The following is a 20,437-nucleotide window of genomic DNA, read 5'->3' on the forward strand; positions in this document are numbered from 1 at the left end:
CGAATCCCAAGGTCCTCCAGGACACTGAATTAACCGGTTTCCTCGAGGCCCGGACAATTTCTCGGGCGCGAGTTAATAAAAGAGCTGATGAGTTATTTAAATCCTACGCGGTGGACGAAGTGGACGGCAGACCAGGAACGGAGTTAAATGATTTGCGACGGAGAGTTTCGGTTATCTGATTTCCGATTATCAGGCAGCTCCCGCTTTTATTTGAAGCAGCGCAGCGCCGCGCACCGAACGAGCGGGAGGGAAACTCCATTACAGATAATCGACCTTCCCACTGTATCGGAAATCCAAGTTTCCCCGACGCTCTCTTTCCTCGATGCTTTTTCTCCGTCGAGCTTCAGAACGGGATGATTGGCAACGTTGAATTACGTAGATGATCGTTACTGTTTACGCGGATTGTATTCCCACCGAGAAAAACCGTTCCCCGGCATTCGGCAAATAGCTTTTCTAAATTGTTTTCGGGCGCGCCGGAGTCCAAACATTGTTCTGCATCGAAATAAATGTACAGCAAAGAATCGAGTGCGTTGAGACAATTAATTTTTCAATGACAATGTTAACAGACTGCGGATCTTTATGCAAAATAAAAACTTTCTGCCTGAAGTGCAACAAGCTGGGGTGAAACAAATATTTAATTTCTTGTTGAATATGTTTAACAGGTTGAAAATAATATATAGTATTTAAATTCTTTGAATTGCAATGAATGCATAAAATCCGCAGTCTATTACAAACGAATCGGATTTGATTTCGTTTAAAAAGAAAGGCGTATAATTCATATTTGACCGAGCGATTAAAAAATGAATTGTCCGTGCTGTAATAATTTGATCGCCGCTGTGGCTCCATTAATCGAGAGGGACCTGTAGTCGTAATGGAGGAACTCGCGAGAGTTACAACGGAATATTGTTCGGGTATTTCGGGAAAGACTGGAAAGGAAGCGAATTGTTACGCGGACCACAAAGGTCGAAAATCATGATTAATTCTAGTCGCCGAAAATGTTCCAGGCGAACATGCTCTTTTGTACGGCCTTTAAAAGGAAATCGGCTTCGGCTAACGACGGGATACAATACAGCCGATGAATATTAATTAATCGGCGCTGCAATATGTATCTCGCCGTAGCAAAGAAATCCATCGGAAACCATTCTTTCGTATTGTCGGATCCAACTAACCTGTTCAGGGTAATCGTGATAAATGGAGGCACCCTGTGTTCGCCCAGAACAACTCACTTTAATCTGCAAATGGACTTATCACGGGGAGCACCCGGAATCGACGGAGTTAACCATGAATATCATGGTGGAGTGAGATCAGAAATGGCTCCGGCGTAGCCCTCTGGGAAATGTTTTTGGAAGCTGCTGCAATTATCTGCGATCTCCATTATTTTTACTGGAATTCTCGCAATTATTGAGAATAACGCTTTGATCCGCTTTACAAAAAGAGCAAGCAAATCGATGGGCGCCTCCTCATTGGCCATTATCGTGGCGTTTAAAAAGCTGATTCATTCATTTTCCCGAGACTTACTTGCTACGCAATCAGATTCAGAAAAGAATCACTTTCGAACGTGCTGGAACATCTTAAACACGCGACAGGGGGCGCAGAATCGCGAGCCATTTTGGAAATCCGTTCCCTAAATTATCCCCGCGGCGTTTACATCGAAACGCTTCCTCCGTCGGACTTTACGCGGGTCGTAACTCGTTCGAGCAACGTGTGTTTACGTCGCGTAAATTTTTCCCGTTAAATCTGCGACTACGTTAAAAGCGAATCACCCGTTGGATATCGTGGTTGTTCTTCAACTGTTGGAAACAGGGGCGTCTTAAGGCTGCCACGACCGGCTCGTCTCGCCGGGGACAAAGCATTAAGCCGTTCGACTCGTCTGGACAGCGGCAGCAGATGCCCAGGAACAGGCAGCTGTTACAAATTCCTAACAAGGAGACGCAATCTCACGCTAGATCGACGCACGCTTGCACGCTGCACGAGTGTGCGGCGGCGGCGGCAGCCGCGCGCCGCTCAGCGCCGTAATTTTTAGCAATCAGCCCCGGCCCGTTTCCCGGGCCGCCCCTCAGCCACCCCCGCTTCGTTTTCTCCGCGTAATCACGTCCACTCCGGCAAACTTCTGCGCCCGCCCGCCACGGCAAACAACTCTCTCGTAACTCCTTCTCCCTGACATCCCCGCAGCCCTTTATCTTTGGGAGAAAGTTCCCGGCCTGGAGTACGTATTCGAGGGGGCAGGAACACGAAAGTGAAAAACGCAGTCGATTCGCGAATCGGATAGCCGGATAAGGTGGTGAAAATGGCCGATGGGTCATTCGAAAATCACATTTTCGCAGAAGAGCGCGAAACATGTTGGGACTTCTTTTTCATTTACTCGAAGAAGTGTAGAAAATCAGCTTTTGCGGGTGTCAAATCATCGCACGCGCAAGTCGTGTTTCAAGCGTTCCGAACGAACATTGTCTTCGAATTTTTGACGTGCCTATTTCACTTTGTCGGATATGGATAATTCCAATAATATCTACGTAAATAATTGAGTTCTGTATCATTATTTGTGAAGTATTATATTTTCTGTCTTAGCAAGTTGCTTTACCTTTAGGTAGAGTCACAAAAAGAAGCTTTGCAATCCTCTGCCATACTTTCACTCTCAAATCATAGATTAAATATGGTAGATTCGCGATCGGCACCACTGTGGGGCGTCGAGAAGAAAAATGCTGACGAAATTTTAACCCTATATCTCGATCGGGAGGGTAGTTCCGGGGTAAAATCGAAAAATCAATTTCTCTCCAGAGCTCGTGCGAGTCTAAATGAAATTTGGCGTGTGCAGGTCCGCCACGGGGTCCCGTAAGTTCGCGTTATCCTCCAGAGCACCGTAATTCCCGTCATATCGCGGCCCGCCCGAGCAGCACGAACGAGCGCTCGTCCGAGCGAGTGACACTCGTCGCGTGCATTCGACGTGCCGTCGTTTACAAAACACGCAAGATAGTTCCGTGTGCCGGTGGTAAAGGGAGAGAGCGAGGAAATAATGCCGCGCGACGGATTTATACGCGGCCGCGGAACGTGCTTTACGTGCGGCACGCTTTTTAGGCTTGACACCGCGCGGATCGCGTTTAAATTTAAATGAACATTGCTTCCTAGATTTCCGTGGACCGCGAAAATGAAGAAACTAGTACAATTCAATAAACAGACAGCGGATTTGATGCATTTATGACAAAAAAATGAGTGGGTGTAATTTGAAACAGGAAAACCATTAGAAGAATTAAAAAATACTGTCATATTATTATCAACCTATTAAACATATTAAGAAAGAAAATAAGATTCTATTTCACTCCAGTTTGTCGCAAACCAGATAAAAGAATTTTATTTTGCATAAAAATCCGCTGTCTATTAATAAATATTATAGTTGTGATAAACGTAGAAAGTTGGACGATTCAAAATGGCTTCCCTTTAATGCGATGCCCTGACGATCCTGAGTTAATCCGTAGTTAAAAAGGTCGGATCCTTTTTTCACTACGTAAACGTAAAAAAACGTGGTAAAATAGGACTTTTGAAGGGCGGTCGGTGCCTAGATCGATATCTTTTACCTAGCGCTTTCACTACTGAAAAACCTGCAATCCTGGAAAAACGAGTCTACCTGCTGAAGTCAAACGAACCGATTAAAAAGCAACGGTGTAATTTATCCGTCGCATTCGGTAGTGTTGGTTATCTCCACGGGAGTTTCTTGCCGCTCTATCAGCTGATCGGCCGATGACTGCGCGAGCAGCACTACCATTCGGAGCCGCGGTAAACACGAGTAGCCAAGCCCTCGGACATCTGGTTTGATCGATGGTTTACCGGCGATCATTCCTTTCGCCTCGATCAATTTCATTACTCTTGACCGGCGTGCTGGTGGATCCGATCCATCGTAAAGGAGCCAGCAGATTCATCTCAATTAACCAAGGTTATTACACCGGAACGGGTTTCGGTCTCGCGGTACGAAGTACCACGAGAAACTGGAAATGACGGACCGGTCCAAGTTAGTTTCCGTGGACTGCGTTGCAGTTGCAGCCGTAGTTATAGTCGCAGTATGGGAGGCGGCTGCTGCTGCTGCTGCTCCGTCCAGGCTGCGCTCTGAATGCAGCTCGGCGAGATAACGGGGAAAATTTCAGGGTTGTCGAATGGGCCACGAGAAAGGCCGTATCCCACATCCCCGGCGATAATAATTTCCTGGCGAGCCTGTGTACGTGTCGGCACGTTTCCGTGTGCGCCACGGGTTACCTAAGTAACGCCGCGCCGGCCATCATTCGGAAGATGGAAGTTGGTATGAACCGTGCAGCTCGATGGAGTTCATTAATTATGAACACAAAAGCGTGTTTCACTGCAATTTTCAACCCTACAGTAGCCATTGTAACACGCGCATAATACATCATTATTATTTCGTTTCGTAATGGGACTGGCCGGTTGCGCGAGTCCGCCGCCGCCGCCGCCGCCGCGCTCTGCCTCCGAAAGTAGTCAGAATTAAATGCCGAACGTGTAAATTGAAAGCTGACAATGATGGAGAATCGTAAACGGGGCACATTGTTCGGTCGCGCGACCGATGCACCCTCCGCAACTCCCACGCACCACCCAATTCCCCTCGTTCACCGCCAGCCAATTACAAGTCTATCCATATTGTTTTTCGTTTTTGCTCGCTTGGCGGTTTACACCGAAATAACGGAGCCCACGATATCTCATGCTTCAACCGACCAAGCGGACCGTTGCGAAAGGAAATTTCGCGGATGTTAAATTAATCGCGACGCTGCGCCGCGCCGCCGGAAGCATCCAATCTTTTCAATTTTTCAGCGGACGGATCACAACGTGTTTCTCTATTTTGCACTCGGAAAATTGCTGCGACGCGACGCTGCGTTTCGGAAAATCGTAATTAATCAGGTCGGTTTGCGAATTCCCCGTTGTTACGGGCGACGTGTATTCGTGCGTTGCTGTTCGCTTTCTGGAATTGGAAGTTGTACGATTTGTAATAGCATGTCTATTTACAGTGGGTGTACAAAGTGTTCCTAGTGTTCGTACACCTTTTAAAAACTTTTTAAAAATTCGTCCGGACAGCTTGAGCCTTTTATTGAGACGTTAGAAGAATTAGTGAACTAGCTAATGTATAAATAATGTTTTTTAAAATTGTTATTGGTCGCAATTGCGAAGGGAAATGTAAAGGCGACGTTTTTTAAATTGTTTATCTGTGCCTGTTATAAAAAGTAAGTTATATACGTGCATGTACATGTACAAAGTTTCATCGAAACCGATCGAGGATGCTATGAAATACAATCGCAAGCCTAAAATTTCAGAATTGGGTTGAATTTTAAATACTTTGTACACCCACTGTACTTAACCCCTGACCGTATCATTTTCTTCACAGTTGCAGTGATTAAAACGTCTTTAGAGAAAAGAAAATTTATATTCTTAATACGGGTTGAATCAAATTTGACGTCAGTTAAAAAGAAAGGCGTAACATTCATATTTTTAAAACTTCGTTTAAAATATTCATGACGAGTAGATACGGCAAGGGGTTGGAAAATAGTGAAGATCGTCTGAAGGCTGAGGCGTGTGTGTTTAAAATGATTTATATAAAAGGAGTAAAGCAATTTGAACAGGTCGGAAAGATTCCGTTAGAGAATAACGGAGGGAACGAAGGGAATCGGCGAGGTGACAATTAATTGCTATCAGACGGGAATGGGGCGGCAATGTAATCAGGTGTCGCGGGAACGGGATCTTCGGGGGCGGGTGTCGCGTCGTTAAGTTTTTGCTCGTTTTACCGTCGGTGTCCATGATATCGTGACGTGTGCGAGGTACACGCAGGAAGCCGCGTTTAGACTCGCATTACACAGACAGCGGTCGGCGGGTACTGACGCACCGTAATTACCACGGCAATTACTGCCGACACATTTCACGTGTAGCCGCACATTGTGCCGTGCCGCTCAAATTTTCCTGCTCGCCGACGCGAGCCAATTCCCGAATAAACGGATAAAAGCAACCGAACAAGAGCCGAACGTTGCCGGCTGTACTCGCGAATATTAGCGCCGCGGGATACCATTGTTGCATCGGCCCAGGAAATTCATTGGCACGGAACCGTGCGCGCTTCTTCCGAACGCCACCGCTTCGATATTCCCTGATGCTCTTCAATTGATGCTCCCATTCGCATCCAGTTACTCGAACCAGACATTACGGATGCTTATACCGAGACATTACGATCCACGCGATGTAACCGTCTGCCTCGTTTCTACGTTTACGGAACGACGAAACGGCGCACAGTGCGTTGTCGAATAAATTGCAACAAGCTGGGGTGAAATGAATATCTAATTTCTTGTTGAATACGTTCAATAGGTTGAAAATAATATATTAGTATATTTAAATTCCTCAAATTCTTTTACTGTCGGACATTAGATTATAAATTTTATTTACAATTATGAAGAAATCGGTGTTGGGCGAAATATAAAACAGTAAAAGACTTTCAAAATTCAAGAATGTTCTGTTAATGTAACAAAAAATCGTTAATCGATGAAATCAGTTTTTATGTTATTCCTGCTTGCCACAATCAATGCAGACAATCTTATTTTTGAACTTGATCTTTACGTACCTACAGCAATTTTCAAAATCCTTGTTTGAATAAAAAAGTTTAAAATGTGCGGTGTGCCTCTTTTACTTGAACTCCTATATTTTGAGCTTATTTCACATATATACATAATTGCAGTTTTCACTACTTCTTCTATATTTGGATAAAACATTTCCGGCAACCCTAAAGACAACAGAGAAGAATGAATTTTCCTTTATGTCGATCGTAAATTGTTCATTTACAGAGAAGAATGTTGGAAACAAAAAGTTTGTGGTTTAATGGTGCACACAGATTTTTCCAGACGCGTTTCACTCCATCGTGTAAAGCTCGTTTAACGGCGGACTGTTCGTTGAAAATATTTTTTCGCGCAGCAAACAGTTCCCACGTAATTCAAGATGGCAGAGTCAGATGACTCGGGCGGCGGACAAAGGGCCGGCGGAAACAGGAAATAAATTCAAATTTACTCCGCAGTCGAAGCCGACGGCTCCCGTCGCGAAATGATGTATGATCGCGCGAGAGCGAGGATTCTATTTATTTAGCCGAGATGCGGCGGGACAGCGAGTTCGGCTGTGTTCGTGCTCGCGTTGTTAAACCGGGCGGGGACGCAGTCTGACAACTGTTTAACCGACGCGCGACGGACACTGTTATCTAAAATATCAGGAGCTCGATAATTGCGCGGTTTCTGCGGCCATATTTTCGGTCGTGATAACGGCTGGTTATCTCACCGGATCGACTACGTTGATTAACCTTCGTTGGCTGTCCGGTCTCGGGCCGCAACGTTCGCCCGATGAAGATTTACAAGCGGGAAACGTGACTTGTTCGCGGGTAGTATATCGCATCCCCTTCAGAGACCGTCCGCCATTGTGAGATTCATGCTCGACGAACGCCGGAAATGGCATAAACAAAAGTATCGGCGACGTTGTCGTGCTGCTCGTACAGTACCTCCGGGGAATACACGATATTTCGTCTTAAATCATCGGAGTAAAACGATATCCATTCTTCTTCGGATATCTATTTCTCAAAGTTTTCTTCCTTCCGTTCCAGCAACGACGCTTTTTAACGCATTCGAGGTCGGCCCATGTTGACAAGACTGTCCCCGATAGCCGACAACATTTCTCCTGCGTCTTCGGCTGCTGGAAGCCGAGCAACGTATCACTCGAACGCGTTCAGAGTCTGCCTACATGTTCCTTTTGTATGTAACTTTACGTTCTGGGAACAATATCGAATTCTGAACGTTGCGTCACATTAACGATTTGGAAATGAAACATTTCTTTCTGAATCGATGGACATTTGTAAGAGAAACTTGCCGCAAAATTGTTTACAACGAAGAAGATTGTTGTTAATGTTTTTTTCACATCAACACCTTCCATTCATTCAGAAGAGAAAAAGTTTGGTGCGCGCCTCAACACAAACGAAATTTAAAGAGACATTCGTAGCTAGGCCTACGTAACAAGTGGTCGTCTCCCTGTCCAATTCAGATAATAAATTTGAAGTTGCAAAATATGGAAGAAAACCTTACAATTCCAACAAAATGTCTAGTCATTGATTACTAGGCTGCAAAAAATTCCAGAGTATAAAATTTGACAGATTGGAATACGATTTTTATTCATTTCAGACCCGCAAAGGCTGCTACCACTGAAAACAAGATTCTATTTGATCCCACTTTCATAGAAACCATTCAAAAATTTCAAATTATAAGAACATCGTAGTATACTGATTACATACCAGCATAGTTAATAATGAAAACAATATTCTGAAGAATGGTACAGCAATTCCGTTTGAGAAAACTCCAAAAGAACGAAGCAAGTTATTTCGTGGCGAGTCAAGATCCCCCGCGGTTTCGATAAAAAAAGAACTAGCGGTGGCGTTATCTGGTGCGTGCGTGGATGGACCGTTGAATTTTTGTATTTACGAGAGACAAATAAGGAGGACAACGTCAAGAAGACGCGTCGTTGTCGTGTATAAATATTTTATTGTCGCGTGGCTCCGTTCCACGGTCGGTATTGAATTTTGTCTTTACGAGTTCATACCGAAACGATGGCTGTAAAATTGGTTACAGTTTAGTAGCCCCTTCGAGAGCATAATCGAGGCCTGCGATCGAATACGCCACCCCGCGCCGGAAACAAAAATATCGACGAACGAATCAACAAAGTCTACAGTCGAGGCGAGTATCTACCGGCTCCAGCCGTTAACCGGGGAAAATGTAATTTCGAACAAAGGAAATCGGGGGTTGAAGGACAGGGACGAGATAAGTATTACCGGTTGCACGGAGCGCCCCCGTAAAGAGTTTAACGTTCTCCGCGCTCGGAAACGACACTGCGAGGCGAGGCGAGGCGAGGCGCGGCGACTTTTCGGAGAACTTTACAGGCTTGCGTAAAAACGACATAAATTTCTTTTCACCGGCTTTTACATCTCTACTTTATGAAAATTCCCCTCGCGATTTACATCGAGCCCCGGCCCGTGTAATCTTCGCGGAGTTCCTTATTTCGAGATATACGACCGCGTTTCCGGCACCGTGCCTGTGTGATTAGCCTCTTAACCTCTCGCGTGACGAATAAACCTGAACAAAAATCAGCCTAATAATGCCAATCACTTTTTTCTGTAGTTCATTTTCATCAGCCGGCTCTATTCTCCCATTGGCAGAAATAAACTGGACAGGACGAAGCGGGACTTTCGCGACGTAATACAACCGGCAATAATGATGGCAACTGTTACTTGTCAAAAGCACTGGAAATCGGAACATTTTAAACACTCGTAACTAGACTACGAGCACCATTTAAAGCAGTGGACATATTAGGTTGTCCGAAAAGTTTCTACCGGAATGTGTTCCTTTAATGTCGCTAAATAAATACAAACAATACGATAATGTTTATGTTAATATTTTAGTACTTCTTAATATGAATTTGCATTATGTGCATGCATCGAAAACCAACTTTTGGGACAACCTAATATTTATTTAGCAATATTAAAGGATCACATTCCGGAAGAAACTTTTGGGACAACCTGATATTAAAAAGATTTCAAGACATCAGCGTATTGGATTCAGTTTAATTAGAAACAAACGGTAGCGCTAACTTTAAGCAAACAATTTTTATTTTGCCTAAAGATCCGCGCGCAGTCTACTCATAACTTTTGAACCGTTGGTCCTCCAGGATCGAAAAAACAGATCGATAAAACAGCTGTATCGTTGGAGATCACGCGTCAACAGACACAGTGTGACCTACCAGAGAGCTGCGCAGTTCCCTCGCGGATATCCGTTCGCCCGGGTAGGAGGCGTTCGTACGGAAGTCAGGGAAACGGAGGGGCGGGTTTAGTCGACGTCGATCGTGAAACAGAAAATGTATCGGAGACTGAAAGGGAACGTCCGGTGACCTCGATTCCGGCGCCTTTCGTGCACGCACCGGCGCGGCGCCGACGCCGCAACTGAAATTGGGATACGGCCGGAAACACGTCACTGGGTAAATGGGTCCCCGGGTTCTCCCGTGGAAAAATACGGGACGGGCCAGCGAAAATCGAAACGTTACAACGGAGCCGGGCTAATCGCGATTATTTCGCGCCCGGCCAGCCCATCCATCGACCTTACCGTTCGCCGATGGCCCCAGCTAATTGCGATTACTTCGTACCCGCTACCGATCGCCGGCGCGGCGTCGCGGTTAGCTGATGGCCTTTGCTAATAACGATTACACGCTAACCCCATAGTTCCTGCTGCTATTCCCCCCTCCTTCCTCTTTCACCCCCTATCGATCGTAGTTCGTTTCACCGCCGCGATGAGAAATGAAGTTTTGCGGAGAGAAGTCGCCGATGGAACGATCAGAGCTCCCGGCTCGAGGACTCCCGCCGAACGATCGGTGACGCCTCCGTGGCGACACGTGAATTTCATCGGTCGCCAGCTGCCGACGCCATCCTGTCGTCAATTGTCCTGTCCTCGTGTCGTCACCCTCTCAGATTAGTTCTCCGCGGTTAGACTTATTGCTTGTCGCGCTATAGTTGTCTGATACTCGCGCCTCGCTGAGCGTGATGTACTCGGGGATTTAATATCGGTGTAATCTTAATCGCGTAACCAGAAGTTTTTGCCTATATCTCCTGGAAATTCTTATTTATTCTCTTTTCAATTTTCACACGAAGATTAGAACCTCAGTTCTGCCGGAACCGATGACTTCAAGTTCTAAACGAGATAAGACTGCACCCAACAGCTGGAGGAGTAAGCGATAGCCTCCAGCTGAATGATGACACGGGATTTCCGGAACACTCTAGCTAATGGGCAAAAAAATGATTAAGAGAAATCATCCCCATTCGATCGGACGAATCGGGACCCTCTTCTTCCTTCAACACCCTGGCTTCGCTGGAACTAACAGCCGCAATTTCTACGTAAGGTGGCGTGCCAAATTACATTACTATAGATCCACCCTTACGCTACAGCATTAGCTTTACCTTATTTCTCTCTCTCAATACAGTTTATCTCTTTTTCCATTCACATTGCGATCACTGTTTAATCCACTTTGTAACTTTATTTTTGCATTGAATAAATAAAGTCCTTATTTAATCAAATGAAGTTTTCCAACAGAAACGAGTCATCCGCTCGGCACGGACGGACCGCTAATTGTAAGACCGCGATCGGGAGATCGCAGGCGACAGTCGCGGCCGGGGCCGAATGGGCATCGATGCTGCGGGCGGCGATTGCTCGCGCGTGACGTAAACGCTAATTGCATGTAACCGAGCGTTCAGTTTCCACAGGCGGCCGGTTATTTTACTTGACGTCTGGCTCGGAGTCCTTTGGAGCAATATCTACGGGTTATCGCGTTGCGAGGTACGATGGTATCGCCGCTCCCAGGCCGTTGTAAGCGGAATTTACGGAATCCGGATTGAATAAATGGCCGGTGATACACGTGTGCCTTTGGGGGATGGTGGCCAGATGTGCGCCGGCCGATACTGCACCGGATCGTAATCAACATAACGGCGAAATAAACGGGCGCCGCGGCCATCCGCTCAGCCGTTGTCACAAACTGTGAGTGACACGTACGCGTTGCACTCATCCTCGCGCGACGCCGATGCACCCCGTGTCGCTGGTTTTTATGCTCTTTCGGTTGTTGTTTATCCAACCCGCACGATAATTCTCTGTTGGCCCGGTTGAACGGAACACGAACGCGCCCGCCGGCCCGTGATTAGCTATTCAGTCTGTTTGCGGTCGCGTGGACACCCCCGAGCATCTTGCTATTTGCACTGCGACTCCATTCAAAATAAGTAGAGCGCGAACCACTGCCAACGATCGAGCGGATGCCCCGTCGCCTTAAAACCCTTCTGTACCACTTGACTAAGGCGATCATGCCAATTTCGCGTTTCGATGACCAGTCGACCGTCTTTCCAGCTCCTGATAGGTTCAACGCGATCTCGAAACCGTTTTTGTCTGCGTCGGTCGAGAGGAGTCTTGCCAGGAAATTCATACAGCAAAGTCGCGATCTAGATCTCTCAGGATCTCCACGATCCCTGTCCCTTCGCCTGCCCCTTCCACTAGGGGCCAAGAAGCTCGGCTGCCTTGGTCGCCGTGTTTACAGGCTGCCCTCTTCTAATTGTAAGATTAAAAACACAGTTTCCCTACACGATGTCTGTCCCTGCTCGGAACAGACGATGGGAGCTAGATCGCGACTTTACACACACTGTACACTGATTAATTTCCTGTCCAGATCTTGAAGTTAGCACCCGAAGAATCAGGATTACAAAACAGGAACGATAGTTATTCATCTTTGATCAGTGTTTGGCGATACAAACATTGGGAAACTCATCAGTAGGATTATCAGGATTGTAGTGCACCTTAACACCCGAAGAATCAGGATGACAAAACGGAAACGATAGCTATCATCTGTGATCAGTGTTTTGCGATACAAACATTGGGAAACTCGTCAGTAGGATTATCAGGATTGTAGTGGACCTCAGCGATTAGCTCACGTTTCCCTTAGAAATATACATCAATGCACCAGCTGCATATCTTGCACTGTCCTCTTGCCATCTACCGTATCTTCTATGATCGATGCTTGACTCTTACGGTGGACAGCGGAGATGCTTGTTCTTGGGAATTGTGCAGTTCGGACATCGAGAGACCCGTAAACAGCGCAGACATGATTAGACATTAATGTCTTCTCAGTAGCAGGAGTATTACGCGGCCACATCTGCTCTTTAGAGTAACGAGGCGTTAGTCTATACCTCCAGATGTTATGGCGTTGACCATTACGAAGAGAGGTCGGATGGTCAATGAAACAGGCTGGGTCCCTTAACATGATTGAACGGCTGATCAACTGTGTTCCTTTGTGGCAAAGGAGGTCTCTCGTAATGTGTGGCCACGAGAACTACAAGCATTTGATACCTAATCTATCTTGGCCTGGTTGTTATTCGTTGAATATTTCATGTTTTCTTATTCTTCGGGTATACTTGGCGAACACGGTGATCCGGCTGGATGAAAAACCGGCGCGGGATCAGCAAGTCAAAGGGCCGGTCGGGGTCGGTGTAACGATTACAGAAGAGCCGCGAATGACAAAGAAGATTTATTCATCTGTCGGCGAAGTAGAGCGTGGCTAGAAGCTAAGAGGCAAGCAAAAGACAAACAGAATAGGTCCGCAGACCGTTTTCGTTATTCATGAGCCGAGACATTTCCTCGGCTGGCTGGCAGGTCGATCGATTCACGTCGACGATGTCTAAGCATACACATCGATATTGATATTAGAAGGAATCGAAAGCAGCGCCGATAGTAATTTCAAGTGACGAGACAAAGCGGAATAAAATCGCTCCGCCGAATCAATATTTGTGCGCAAGGAGACACCTACGGACGCGAATAATCTAACCGGGTACGTTCCGCGCCGCAAATTTAAATTCTCCGCCTACTATTCCCCACAGCGGCGCGTATCGATTCGCGCTAAAAATACAGATATCGTTGCCCGGAGTAGTCTGCTGATGGTATAATCCCACTTCCCGGCGATTCTCGCGTTCGCTGAACGTCTGCATTTCACTAGGACTGGAGATAGCAGTGGTTCGCTCTTGGAAATTACAGAGCGGTCGAGACGTCAGGTGGCGGAAAACTTAAGGGGAGGTTCTCCGTGACGATACGGGGTGGCCCGTTTAAGCAAGGACACCTAAATATCTTTTGATATGCTTCTGATACATAAATATTAGTGCGTCGTGTGCATAATATGACCTTGATCGTTGAAAATTAAAGTTTTACCTAGAACTATTGTCCATCGAGATTGCAGGCTCTGACCAAGACTCAACAATCAACAACGTGAATGTAGATAAACATGTTTGCTATCGCAGTACTGATGATACCTAACTATTTGAAATGAAACTGTGTGGAAACACTGTCTGGAAATTTATCTTTGTACATTCTACCTGTTTCTCTTAAACACTAATTAGTAAACTTTTTATCTTTATGCATTTATAACAAAATTGAGTAGATGAAATGCGAAATTGTTGGCAAATTTTAAAAATTAAAGATGCCAATATATGATTTCTCCTCTACTAAAATCATTATGAAAAAGGAATAACATCCAATTTGATTTCTCTTTCTTGCAATCGATGCAGGCGATTTTTATTTTGCAGTCTACTAATTAGCTTTACCGTCAATCAATACCATTATCAATTTTCTCTTAAATAGTTCATTTCAATTAATACACTGATAAGTTGGAACTTATCAGGATTTCAAACCGTTAGGTATTATCATTGCGATATAGTAAACATGTTTACTTACATTCACGTTCTCGATTGTCGAGCCTTGATCAAAGCTTGCAATCTTGATTATTATACATATCTGAATGCACTTTTCGTTCAGCTACACGATGCAATATTCCTTACGCAAATGGATCATCCTGTACACAACGAAAATCGTTTTTCAGTTATCCACAATCAATATGCCCCTAAAGTGCTGCAAGTCGAACAACAGAGGTGTACGTTGAGTAGATCATGGACGTGCGCGACAGCCACGTATGAAATGACAGATACAAATTTACCTTGGTGTCATTGGGTCCCCAGCGGGTCCATGACCTACCCAACGCACACCTCTGTTGATCGGGTTGCGGCACTTTAGGCGGATCTTTAATTGCTAATAACTAGACTACGGATCTTCATGCAAAATATAAATGTTCCTCATTGATTAAGGGAAGCAGGAATAAAATAAAAATTAATTTCATCCCTTAATGACATCATTGCGTTAAAAACAACACTGCAATGTTCTTAAAGTTTTCTAATTCTTTACTATTTATATTTCACTCAGTCAATTTCTTTATAAATGCATAAAAATGCTCCTCATTGATTGTGGGAAGCAGGAATAAAATAAAAATTAATTTCATCCCTTAATGACATCATTGCGTTAAAAACAACACTGCAATGTTCTTAAAGTTTTCTAATTCTTTACTGTTTTATATTTCACTCAGTCAATTTCTTTATAGATGCATAAAAATCCGCAGTCTAAGACATTGGTTGGGTGAAATGTAAAACAGTAAAAGATTTGAGAGTTTCAAGAATGCTGTAACGTTGCTTTCAATGTGACAAAATCGTGAAGGGATGAAATCAATTTTTACGTTATTCCTCTGCTCCTTGATTCTTCGTTTTCGTTTTATATTGTCATGGAGAACCTCCTCCTAATTTCGTAGATGTTTAGCATATTCCGAGGACAATGCACTGCAAACATTCGAAGCAGACGAGTTTCCTCTTCAAGATTTGATTTCCTATTTCAACAGCATCCAGCAAGAGACATCGCATAGTCCACTATCAACTCTCAATACTACTCTACCCGCTCGCAGCACTATCGAAAGAGCAGCGAGCAATTTCCGCAACAGAAAGAGACGCAGAAACGAGCCGAACAGTCGTCTGGGGACGTCGGAAAGTTTGCATTTTCCGCGTGCATCTCGCAGCTTTTTGGTCGGACGGTTATCAAAAGGCGGAAGAAGCGGAGAAAGAGAGACTGGTTCCGACGCGGTCTCCAGACGCGGTCCAGCCAGCCGGGGGAATTTCCTGGTGGCCAGCGAACAATGGCCGCGGTGGATTCGATTTCACGCGGGAGGGTGCAGTGAGCCTCTCGAAAAGTGGCCAAAAACGAAGTGGAGAATCAACGTAAGAGAAACCATTTGTATTCAGCAATAGTTGAAGTACAGTGAATCCCATTAATATTCGGACGGTCTCGAAAAAAATACAATTTGTTAGGCTTCGTTTAAATTCTTCGTGACGAAAACAGAACGGAAGTACTCACGTCCAGCGAGATCTCGTCGGCGCGACGTGGTCCTCGTCGTCGTGGTTGGTCGTTGCCACGTCACTTCCGTCGCGGATCGATCGCCGGTGGTGCATCAATGATCGCCGGCCGATCGCTGGCTCGAAGACTCTCCGTGGTGATTTGCGCGGGCGATCCACGGGCACGCGTGACACTGAAACAACCAAGACGAATGGCTCGCTATTAAATCACGCCGAGCACCGTTTAACCGTGTCTGATCGATACTCGCGGAGGCAGGGGGCGGTTGTCGCGGCTTGTCGCGTGGCTCACCATCCCCGCGCTCCCACGGGGTGTCCCGGGTCCCGTGGCGTGTTATTAAATTCCTGTTACGTGGCCCACCCCCTCCTCACCCCCACGGACACCGAACGGTAATTAACGCGGGCTTACATTTTTCTCGGCCGGCGGCGGCGGCGTTTAATTGCTAGCCGGCCGCGTGCAGTTTTAATCAAGCCGAACTAATTTTTCGACCGGTCGCGCGCACCGGCCAGAGGAAACTTCCGCGGAACTTGTTGCGGCAGCCGCTGATTAAAGTTTTTCGGACGGCTGCGCGCCGCCTCCGGCGATCTCTCGATATCGCGCGCTCCGCTTTCGCCCTCCGCCGTGCCCCTCGAAGATTCTCAGCATCCGACCCCGCGCGGGCCAACTTAAACTTTCTTTCTTACTCTTCCGTGATTCTGCTTGCGCAACTACCACCAACACCGGCGCTCCTCGACTTATCTATCCGTAAAGCTCGCTCGACTGATCGACTTGATTTTTCGCACTCTTTTTAACATAATATTGTATTAGTACACAGGTGAAGTTCAAAGTGGGCCGTGTTCCACAATCTTTGGAGAATTGCAACCTTTGTTGTTCGCGACATTCCCAGGATGCAGACAATTTTATCTTTTGCAGAAAGATCCGCAGTCGGTAACACAATTTTATTAGCAGGTTCGAGAATGACAATTTTCACGAATTAACCCCTTGCCGTAACATTTTCTTTCTAGAAAAAAAGAAAATTCGGCTACATTTATTAGATTGCGGATCTTTATGCTTCTGTGGCTTATAAAAATTTTCAAAAAATGCTGGAGTATCAAATTCAACAGACTTTAGTACGGTTTCTATTTATTTCAGATCTGCGAAGGCTACCACCGCAGGAAATAAGATTCTATTTTATTCCACATTCTTAAAATTCGTCTACAAAAATTGCATGAACATCCGCAGTCTATTGATCATTCCACCTAGAATGAAACGTGCAAGATTCATACTTGTTAGACGTTGTTCAAATCTTCGTGACGAGTTTGATTCGTTAAAGTACAGCAAGGAGTTACAAACATGAAGGAACAATTAAGTACAATCAACGTTGTTGGCGCAACGATACTTTTCTGCATCAGAATCGTATTACCAGCAAATTCGAATGGAGCCACGTTCTGTGCACGACGGCAGCCTACTTGAATTACGGTAACAAGCTTGGCACTGCCTGTTGCAAAAGCAACTTCTTCATGTTATTAGAGCCGCCGCTACACGAACACTGCAATCTCTTGAAACAGCCGCGCGTCACAAAGCGGAGGGGAGATAAACGTGACAGTCGAGACTATGGGGTCAATCGAACATGTCAATTAATGCACGCACGATAAAAGGACGGTCGTTTTATGGCGAAATTGAACTGATTTATAAATGGAACATTCTCCTTCGGTTTATCTGGAGAAACGTAACTCTCTCTCTCTCTCCGACCATTTTTTCTTATTTGGACGATTGATGCGAGAGAATGCATTTTTCCGAGGCAGAATCTCCAGACAACGAATGACTGTAATAGCAATCATTCAGTGAAACTCATTCTTAGATTATATGTTTTCCTACGTTGTTGAAAAAGCAGAAATGGCACTCGAGCTGAATATGTTGATATCTAATCAATTACCAAACATTTAGATAATTTATGTCAATTTCATAACACGAAAAAAATTATAGAGAATGGAAATGATTTAGCTAGGAAGAAATGTTTCATTTTCGAGTTAAAATAGCTCCGAGTGCAAAGGCTTAATTTTGCTTCTAAATTTGAGAAACGTGCAACAAGGTTTAACCCTTTGCACTCGTAGCTATTTTAACTCGAAAATGAAGCATTTCTTCTTACCTAGAATAATTCCATTATACAATATATAATTTTTGTCAGTTTATGGATATGAAATTGATGTAACACCTGCTCCAATACTTAAATGTTTAGTAATTGATTAGATACCAACATATTGAATAATGGTATAGCAATTTCTAGTGGTGAATTTTTTGAAAGTCTGCGGTATTTACCTGGGTATCCAATTATTGATACAAGAGCTAATCATCCACGTGTAACGTTGAACGAACAGTACGCAGAAACCTGGGAATTTTGTTTCACGAGTTGGTAAGTAGAAAAAAAGCGAGAGAAAGATTTGGTCGTATGAGCGGCTCTCTCGAGTGAATGGGCCGCGGAGCTTTCTGCGGTTTCACGGCCGTTTCAATTTACTTGGGGCTATGTTAGCGAGCAACGAGGGGGAGGGAGGGAGAGAGAGAAAGGGAGAGGGCCGTTAAAACGCACGAAATCGGGCTGGAATAATAGCGAGAAAGGGAGAAAGAAAGAAAGAGGGAGTAAAGGGACAAGAGGGTCTGCTCTTGGCTGGTCGAAATTCAAAGTACTGGATGACAACGGGTGCAGGGTGAGGTTCGACTGAACCGTACTTACATATACACTCCCGTCCATAAATCACTGGACACTTACTTATCTTCAGCAAAATGGTGATTAAAAAATACAAGCTTCCAGGTTGATTGTATTATTTCGTTTTGATTAAATGTAGCTACTTACGATAATATTTCTATGCAAAATTAAATATGTATCATATATAATACTATTTGAATAAATGTTGGACAGAAGAGATTGAGAAATTGTGGGATGATTAATCAAGAAAATGGTGATTAAAGATTACGAGCTTCCAGCTTGATTTGACTGTTTTATTCTGATTAGATGTAGCTATTATACGATACTGTTTGAATAAATGTTGGAGAAAAGAGAGAAGAAAATTATGGGACGATTATGGAAAAAGTAGAAAATATAAGAATGATAATTAACATTTAGAAAATATAGGATATTTTGGCCAGATTTAATTTACATGTTCTCTACACTAGACGAAATCAGTAAGCACCATTTTTATTTTATAATGTAGGTCCTTGATAACGAAAAATCGTCCGCATCCTTTGAATAAGTGTCCAACGACTTATGGACGGGAGTGTACGTGCACGAGGGATCACGCGCACCGTACGTGCACGCGGTTGTCTAAAAGCGTGTGAGGGAAAGGGGGGCGGCTCTAAAAGGTTGGTTCATGCCGATCTACAGGTTGTTCAACAATGCGTTGAATAATGTTCCAACAAAACAGTAATATCACTCGAAAACCGGAAGAGTTCATTCTAATGATTTAATAAAACATTTACGGGGAGCGACAGAAAAGAAGCAAGAATTGCCGAGACTTGAATCTGCCTTGGGCGAAAGTGCAAATCGAAACCTCGGCGGTCTGGCCATAAATAATCCAAGATTATCATTCGTTTAAAAAGTTTCATAGGATCCCGCGGGACCGCCATCTCGCCAGCTGTTTAATCCCGCTAAAACCTTTCGAACTTTTTCGACCTAGTGGCACGATCCTTCAATTTTCGTCGCCCCTGTCTCGGGAACTTGTTTAAGTTTTAAGAGTAATATAAAAAAGCCAAGTAATATTGCGGAGGGAAATTGAAAGAGCCGTGGGGCGGTGGCGGGGCCGGACGGACGGTCCCCGGAGTTATGGATCGTAATCACGTCGTAAGCTCGCGTTGATGCGGAAAGCTGAATATAAAACGGCGCAGTTAAGAACGGCGATAATGAAACCTCCTGTACAGGGCGACGAGCGACGACGCGACTCGTTGTTGTGTTCGCAAGTAATGTATCGCGTTCTTTGGGAACACAACCTTTTTCTCCGTGGCGCCACTCTCATCCCCCGACACCTTTTACCCTTCACGATCCCTCTCGCATCCTCTACCCGCCCCTCGACCAACCCTCGTTTCTACGTTTCCTGTCTCGGCCCGTCTTGCTCTTTCTCCGATTGTTCGCCGATGCGGCCGCGTGTTTCCAGACTCGTAGGACAACCGCGTCGCGCCGACACAATGGAACATTATGGGACAATCGACGATGCATGCCCGGGGACCGGATGAAAGTGTCCTCGTTCCCTGCTAAATTAATCCGAATTGTAGCGGAGCCAATGATCTCACCGGCGCGATCACAATCCCCTCTTCCTCGTCCCTGTTTGGTTCTTCTCCTCTTCTTCTCAGCTGTTTCTCTTGAAAATTTCGAGACGAAATTCTGCTCGTTCGCGCGTTGTGTGCCCACCATTATAGTTTTTCTTTTGTCTTCGCGTTCCTGTAGTTCTTAGTTGTCTTGTCTAACCTATTAAATTTCAATAGTTTCCTTGCTAGATCTTGTTTCTCCTCTATAAATTTTCCCAACACGCTGCTCCTTCGAACGCTTCCTGCACTCTAATCAACGGCTCGTTTTTATTATCGTTGTTACATTTAAATTTCTCCTCGAGCTCCTTTGATCTCGGTCGCCCCTCCGTTTTTATTAGCTCTGCGTTAAGAGGTGTTCTCCTTTCCAG

General features: G+C 45.1%; 1 protein-coding gene across 2 annotated transcripts in view; it reads right to left on the reverse strand.

Annotated features, from left to right (window-relative positions):
• The window catches only part of Kek5 (leucine-rich repeat, immunoglobulin-like domain-containing kekkon 5 protein), a 214,778-nt gene that overhangs the window by 89,276 nt on the left and 105,065 nt on the right, over window positions 1-20,437 (reverse strand). The window contains exon 2 of one of the 2 annotated variants that reach the window (XM_076440234.1): window positions 15,798-15,969. The exons of the other annotated variant lie outside the window; for it this stretch is intronic. The gene's annotated coding sequence lies outside the window, so the exon portion shown is untranslated. The remainder of the gene's footprint in view (window positions 1-15,797; window positions 15,970-20,437) is intronic. 2 annotated transcript variants of the gene reach the window in all.

The sequence above is a fragment of the Lasioglossum baleicum genome, chromosome 2 (assembly GCF_051020765.1).
Source record: "Lasioglossum baleicum chromosome 2, iyLasBale1, whole genome shotgun sequence".
NCBI classification, from domain to species: Eukaryota; Metazoa; Arthropoda; class Insecta; order Hymenoptera; family Halictidae; genus Lasioglossum; species Lasioglossum baleicum.